This window comes from Gymnoscopelus microlampas, assembly GCF_963454915.1.
Source record: "Gymnoscopelus microlampas genome assembly, chromosome: 1".
NCBI lineage: Eukaryota > Metazoa > Chordata > Actinopteri > Myctophiformes > Myctophidae > Gymnoscopelus > Gymnoscopelus microlampas.
This window is the reverse complement of record NC_139962.1, coordinates 9,186,714-9,195,222: the sequence shown is the minus strand read 5'-3', so window position 1 is coordinate 9,195,222 and position 8,509 is coordinate 9,186,714.

The following is an 8,509-nucleotide window of genomic DNA, read 5'->3' as shown; positions in this document are numbered from 1 at the left end:
AACAAGAACACAAAGAATGCAGAAGTGATGCTTGCCATTTGCATGCCTGCCTAATGGCAAACATTACTGCATTCTTCTGAGCGCACACATTCCAAATCAACTACAGAGTATAGGTGTGGGGGCGTGTGGCACTCATAATTGGCGAGGAGATTTGACACACAATCTGTGGAACGCTGGCCTTCGTGATGATGACCTCATGCTATGGATGTTTATAGAGAATGTTTAATTGGCCTGAAGTGATGCACAATACTGGCCTCCATCCATAAACAACCAAGGTCAAACAACCTGAACATGCAATGCTGACAATTTGATAATTTTTATATGCAATGCCACATATCTTCAGGCTGAGGTACGATTACAGTATCTGACCTTGATTCCTTCAGGGATTATCCATCGCAGTCAAGTGTTAATTTCAGTGGTGAACACACCTCGGGGTGTATTGCATAACTCATCAAGGGAGCTCATATGATATTTAAGTTTTCACTCTGTTGTAACAGTCAAGGACGGGGCAACAGTTTTCCAGGAAAGAGAAGCATCAGATCATTTTCCATTACAGGGAATTTGAGCCGTATCTCAGAAAGCCATTCGTAGCTGTCAGACTGAAGCTCGAGAGGGAATCCAAGGGAATTAAATTTGAGGAGTTCTTTAATCATGAGCACAAAGGCTCGTACATAGTGTCTCTGTAGCAAATGGCAACTGAGAGGCAGTAAGTATTCATTGCTCTCTGACCTGAATTACTTTCAGGGAGATAAGGACTATAAGGATACAGACAGGTCAACAAAAGGCTGTTCCCTGTGTGTGCATATGGCTGTGTAATTTGAAAAAGATAGAGGGGTGTTTAATTTACATATTTCAAAGACATGGCTGCTATATCATTAGGAACTGGCACTTAGTAATTGGCATCAGAGTCTCTTTGCCATGAACTTACATTTGGCTGAGAGAATAAATTATTAATGTTTCAGCCGTGGGATAACAGTTGAATCATCAGCAACTAGAAAAAGTGCTCCTCGGAGCACAGGTCTCCGCCAGGTCAGGTAGGTTATTGTGGCCTCCTGGTGGCGCTATAATAGGCCAATGTGAAAAGGGTGGCATTTCTTCTTAGGCCTTTCAATGGGACACTGCATTCATGATTTGAGGCATTTTGTTCCAAAATTGTGTTTTGCTAAATTAGACCTGCTGGTGGCGCTATAAAGGCCAATGTGAATGTGAAAAGGGGGGCATTTCTTCCTCGGCCTAGTGGGAATCTGCATGCAAACTTTCACGGAAATTGCACACTGCATTCATGTTTTGAGGCATTTTGTTTAAAACTGACCAATCCTGCAAACTTTGGAAGCCACTGTAAGCCAAATAGGATGGAATATGAAATATCGGACAGATCCATCAGAATCACATGACTATGGAGATGCAGTGTACCAATTTGCGTGTTTTTTGGACAGAATCTGAAGGAATAATCTCCAAAAATGTATTTTACATAAGTCGGCCTCCTGGTGGCGCTGTAAAAAGCAGATGTGAAAATTGCAGTCTAATGTTTTTCCTTGGCCTCTAGGGAGTGTGCGTGCAAAGTTTCACGCAGGTCGGTGCAGTTATAGTTAAAAATGCAAATCGGCCAGTTATAGCGCCACCATGAGGCTGATTTGAAAATGTTCAAGTGGCATTTCTTCCTCGGCCTAGTGGGAATGTGCGTGTGCAATTTTATGGAAATGGCAAGCTGCGTTCATGATTGGAGGCAGTTTGTTCAAAACGGACCAATCCTGCAAACTTTGGAAGCCAACCATAGAAAATCAGGATGGAATATGGGAAATCGGACAGATCCGTGTTGATCACATGACTATAGAGATACTGTGTACCGATTTGCATGATATTTGGATAAAATCTGTAGGAGTAATGTAAAAAAATGTGTTTTGCACAAATCGGCCTCCTGGTGGCGCTATAACAGGCCCATGTGAAAAAATTGGGGCAGAGGTTCTGAATTGGCATCCAGGGAGTGTGTGTGCACAGTTTTGGAGCGAACGGACCAACGGTGCCGGAGATTAGCTGGTAACACACAGACAGGACACACGCACGCACACACGGACGGACGGACGGAGGGTAAAACATACTCTCTCGACATGCCTTCGGCCTGGCGGAGACAATAAAAGCAGCTATGAAAGCTTTTGATGTTTGGAGTAGATATCAAGTACGGAGAAATAGCAGTGAGTGTTGTTACTGGTGTTAGTCTAACAGAAGGATTTAGATACTTAAATGTGTTCCGGTTGTTTTTGAATGAGGGGAAACTCTCATGAAAGATTATAGGGCCTTAATAAAATTATCATTAAAAGAGCTTTCTCAGTTTGTCTTCTAAAGACCCAAATGATGTTTGTTTGTGTGTGTGTGTGTGTGTGTGTGTGTGTGTGTGTGTGTGTGTGTGTGTGTGTGTGTGCGTGCGTGCGTGCGTGCGTGCGTGCGTGCGTGCGTGCGTGCGTGCGTGCGTGCGTGCGTGTGTGTGGTGTGTGTGTGCGCGCGTGCGCGTGTGCGTGCGTGCGTGCATTTGTATTTTTTATTTGAATCTAAGTACTGTACTTAAGTACAATTTTGAGGTACTTTTCCTTTACTGGAGTATTTCTAATTTTTTAGAAATACTCTATTTGTACATTGCATTGATACTTTTATTGAAGTACAAAATGTGAGTTATTTTTCCACCACCAGGCTATGGCTGCTCTCCGAAAACGCCCTTGCCTGACCCTCACATTGTGTCTTCCAGACCGGCGTGTCAAAGTCAAACCTTGTGTTCTTCTGCTCTGCACTGAATCACTTCTAAATGTCTTTTCAGACGAGGAGTGATTGATGTGTCTGTAATTCATTTTCGATGAGAGGCGAGCGGGCAGACAGGGAGGCGCGGTCAATCACAATCACAGGCGGAGCGACAAGTGGGCACAGTCATAAAAAGCTATCTCTCACGCACACGCCCACCTAGTTGAACTGTCTGGAACTTTTTTCCCGATGTGATGTACAGTGTACCGACGGACGAGAGACCCATCCTAGCCATTTGTGAGTTCCCTGAAATATACAACTTTTTTTTTTTTACCACAGTGGTGGAAGAAGTACTCAGATAAAAGTAAAAGTAGCAATACCACGACATAAAAATAATCTGTTACAACTAAAAGGCCTGTGTTCAAAATGTTACTTGAGTAAAAGTACAAAAGTATTGGCATCAGAATACGCTTAAAGTACCAAAAGTAAACATACTAAAATGTTTGATTGAGCTTGTAGATCTATAGGGCTAAAGTGGTTAATGTATGTTTTATAATATATTATTACACGGCTTGGTTGAATGCTCGATTCTGATTGGTCAGTCATCGGTCATTATTTCTGGATAATGACCGATGAGCTCTATAACGGACCGCTGTGTAATCAGAGACTCAGAACACCTGCTTATGTCAACCTGTGCTGCTTGGTTATATGCTTTATCCAACATGACAGCCATGTAAACAAACAAACAATGTCATTTACAACTAAACGTTGCTCTCAAGAATGTTTTTGAAAACATTTGAAGTGAGAAATAGACGATGCAATAACCGCGAGAAGTCATTCTATTTGATCCACTGCGCTTCCTTGTTTATCGTGGCACAACAACGGGGGAATACCAAAACGCTCGCCCCAAAACACAGTCGCCCCGGGGCAAATCCGGCGGTATTACAGGCAAATCGGCAGTAAATAGAATGGGGGGCGAGTGTGTTTTGGGGCGAGTTTTTTTCCATTTCGTCATTTGTTTTTGCGAGGCGAACTTGTCCGCCCAGCCCAATACTTATGGAATACTTTCATTGCCGTAAGCAAGGAAATACTTCGTTTTGTTGTTACTTTTGGGTAAATGTATTTATGTATTTATTAAGTAGCCGTGTAATAAGCGGGATAATGCATGGGGAGGTAGTCATTATTGAAATTTAAATTTCAATAATGACTACCTCCCCATGCATTATCCCTTGCATAATGTATATCTGCGAAGTAACTAGTAACTAAAGTTTAAAAAAAGATAGTGGAGTAAAAGTATAATATTTGCCTCTGAGATGTAGTGGAGTAGAAGTAAAAGTATTGAAAATTGGAAATACTCCAGTAAAGTAAAAATACCTCAAAATTGTTCTCAAGTACAGTACTTGAGTAAATGTACTTAGTTACTTTCCACCACTGCCATCTACACCAAATCCCTTCGCCACAAATAGGCAATCTGCACGTGCACAAGTGAGTTGGGTGTTTGCAGATTGCCTATTTTCACCAAATCGATTTCTTTTTGCATATTATGACAAGCCCAGAATAGGGACGCTAGGCTTCATGCGGTTATTTGATCTAATGTGAAAGGCAGTAGCTGACTGATCAGAGAATGTTAGTATCCTACTTATTAGCAAGACTCTTTCTTTCAATATCTTCTATGTATTTGAATGTGTTGCCTATAGCCTATAAAGGAAACAGTTGTTCCGGCAGGGATACAGTAGGCAGGTGCACAACAGTCGTCCCCATGGTTGCCACGCATACAGTAGAGTGCCTTGTGGGTTTGTCTGTCAAAATGTGTCCTTGTTTTACTACAACATAGCTAAAATAGCTGATCTACAAGCTTACAACGCATCGCATTGCAACGCGTTGAGAAATTGGAGATCGGCATTTCTTTCTAAGGGCGGATTCAGACTGGGTCCGATTGATGTTTATGTTTTTTCACGGCTCGCGGTACTCAAACACTAGCGGGATTATTATTTCTTGTCAACATTCAAGTAGAACTATGAGAAGGTATAACCCAGCTAAAATAATGTGTCATTATAAAAATATATAAATGATATATGATTAGCAGTCCACTTCCTCCTGTTGGTACGGATGGATTCACATTGCATCGTTCCGTTCCCGAATACGCATGATCCGGATCCGAGACTACCTCCGGAGGCGGTCTCGGGTACGGTACGGTGATCCGTTTCGGGGAACGATAACTAACGTTCACACTATCACAACATCAGCCAAGTGGTCCACGGTGCGCACCCGGGACCATAGTGTGAAACCACCCTAAGAAGAAGTATAGTGCTTAAGTGATTAAGAAAATGGCCCCGACTCTCTCTCTGTGTTTGTGTGTGTGTGTGTGTGTGTGTGTGTGTGTGTGTGTGTGTGTGTGTGTGTGTGTGTGTGTGTGTGTGTGTGCGTGCGCGTGCGCGTGCGTGTGTCCTACAAATCAAAGCTTGGATTTAGTGATGACGGATTTACAGCCAGTGACACCAGAAGTCAACGCATCAATCATCCACAGACCATACATATAATAAGAAATGAATATCCTGGAACAATATATTCAGCCATTGCACAAGCAGCATAAAGCCAGGTGAGGAATGAGCCATTTTTTATTAATTTCTGTCACCTTTTGACAGAGCTTTATAAAAGATGGGTCTGAGGGGATCAAATGGTACATTTATGAAATGACAGTTACTGGGGTATTGTGGCAGAAATGTCAACTGACATTTGTCAACCTCAGCAATGCAAACAACAGCCCAAAGGTCAGCCTCTGTACTCGTAAATAACACCAACTATTATGGCAGCGTTGAGATACAAGAGCACTTAGTCCTTACAATAGAGATTGTAGTACGGTATGCGTTTCATCAACTCAGTTATTATTTCACACCCATACAGACATAACTGTATAAATGAAAGGTTCCACCAAGTACCCATTTCAGAGCTGGAGCGTCATATTATAATTTTTTTCTTCGTGAAATGATGCCTCTATTTCAGGATCCCTGGAGAACTGTAGTTTTCCAGTTCAGGTTAACAAACTACAGCAGGGTAAAAAGGTGCCAGGGTGCACCTTTTTGTGTCAACATATCAGAATTATTATTTCAGATCAACTTAATCCTACACAGATTGTCTCACCCTTGTTTAGGAAATAGAGGACAAGGTGTAACGTGAGTGAAACTCAGTCCTGGGGATTTGTTGTAATGGTGTGAGTGAATGAAGTTGTATCCCTGATAGGATCATTCTGTCCAGGTGGTCCTGGTACCTGTGTCTAGCTCCAGTCTGGAACTGTTACAAAGAACACCCACCTTCAGTTTGAGCTTACCTTAAAAATTAAATCATTTTTTTCCCAGTTGAGCCTGGATTTTTTTTGGACTGCAAGAGGAAGATAAGAAAAAAAAAAAGAAGTGTTAGCTTATTCAAATAGTGAAATTGGTTTTAGATCACGTAGCTGGGTTCTGTCAGCCACCGCAGAAGAGGCCTTTTGGGGAGAGTTCCCTGGGCCAAGCTGTGGCTTAAAGGGAAGGACTGACGGAGGAGAAGAAAATATCAAATTGTCACCTTCACTGAACTGAGAAGCCCACACAATGATGCTGCCATGCACTGGCTTCCTTCCCACTGTCTCCCCCACTACAGTGCATACTGACGCCATAAAACACTCACTGCACACCTCGACACCCCCACTGCATCCACACACACCAACGCAAACTTGTGCATGCACACATGAATGCTCACAAGCATGTGTGCATGTACCGTACTAGAGGTTCGGGTTGCCCTCACTTCTAGTAGTCTCGCCCGCACATCGGAGACAAAGAGAGTAGAGCGTGTAGACGTTCATTATCCATCTGCCATCCAACCTTATAGGCTATATACTATTATTACAATGACAAAATGAAGTCCCTTTCCTTTACATAACTGTCGTGGTATATTAGTGGGAGAGCTTAACAAGATAATCGAAACGAAGCGGATAAAAGCGCCAAATTTTTTATGAGGCTTCTTTAGGACCTACTGATGGATTCTAGCCTTGGGTACCCAACGTTATTTTGAAAAGTATCCATACAATTAACCATATCAATATTCATTAAAAAAAACAGGCCGATTCACTTTTTGGCCTATAACTCTTGAACCGTAGGTCATAGCATCAAAAATATATTTTTCCTAGACTCCTTGGATCACGACGCAACTTCCCATATAGGTCCCGCCCCTTTTCCGATTTCAAAATTGTACGCCATTTTGCGTTATCTTCAAAACACATATTTTATAATTACTCTTACAAATTAAATCCAAAATGCACACAAATCGGCACACACTGTGTCTTTGGTCATGTGATGTAGATGTATCAGTCCGATTTCTCATATTCCCCTCAGATTGGCTACGATTGGCTTCTAAAATTTGTGGGAGGGTCCGTTTGGAAAAAAATGGCACAAATCATGAACACGGCCTCCTATCTGCCCAAATTCGTATCATTGATGGGCCACAAATAAACACAGAGCCAATGCTATTTCATTTCCACCCATAGGGGGCGCAACACATTCTACAGATATCACTGTTTTTGCACCAAATTAAGTACAAATTGTCTTGTGAGTCAAACATTTGCAATTGCAAAGTGGTGAACAGTCCAAATTTGATTTGCCACATTTGCAGGTGGAACAGTCCCCTTTACAAGAGCATTTGATCAGCTCTCTGCATGCTCTGGAGACTTCTGGAATTGTCATCCAAACTGGCACCCATGCCTCCGATTCCTTGGTCCATCCATATTCATGTGGGGAAGGAATAACTTGTTCTGTTTGTAGGCTGGTCGCCCAGATACCTGCTTGATAAACTGCCCGCTTAACATGCTGAAGTAGTGCATCTTGGGTGGGTGGCAGTTTCTCCATCGACCTATTCCCATGACAGAAGAGATCTTTTCTAGTCTGGTTGATGGAGATAAAGGACTGGATTTGTCATACAGGATAACTGTCAGTCTCTCAAGCTTCTGGAACTGCTGACTGTCAACATTCAGCAGCTGGAAGGGATGTTTGGCCAGACTGACAAGAATCTCTGTGACATCATCATAGCTTGCCAGGCATGCCAAGCTGACTTTTTGCCCTTACTGTGGAAAGCAGATGTTGTGTCACAACCTGACAATGCATGGAACATAGGCAGAGCACGAGATTTTGGCTCCCCCAGAGATTTACACATGATGTTGATGTGGTAAAATCTGTATTTTTTGCCCATACCAAAAGCCACCCAGATGTCAGCCAAAGATTCAATCGAAACTAAATCATGGAACAAGCCTGCAAGGATCACTATGACATCAGTGTCCACAGTACGCACTAGGATCGTTTTTGCTCCTTGCTCCAGTGCATGCCGTACATGAACTAGAATCCTGGTGTCTGCCTCTTCATGATTGCAACAGGTCATGGTACTACTGGAACCAAAAGACGACACAGCTTGCCCTGATGTGACATACACAGCTTTGGATGGTGGCCAGTTGAACTTTTCAATCCTGGAAGTCAAAAAGGCAAACAGCTCCTTCTTGTTTGTTGGGTCTCGAAGAAAATCCATCCAATTGCCTGGTAGCTTTGTCTGACCTGACACTTTCCTGCGAACACCTTGTCCTCTCTTTTCGTGAGTGGACTCCTTCAAACTATCTGGGATATATGTGTCTCATACAACATCCAACCGCTTGGTTTCCTGCAGCTGCTTCAGCAGATAAAAGGGATGAAAACGTCATCTGCATACTCATCAAATGCTTTTTCTTTGAAGCCAATTACAGGAAAACAGTATGGAATAT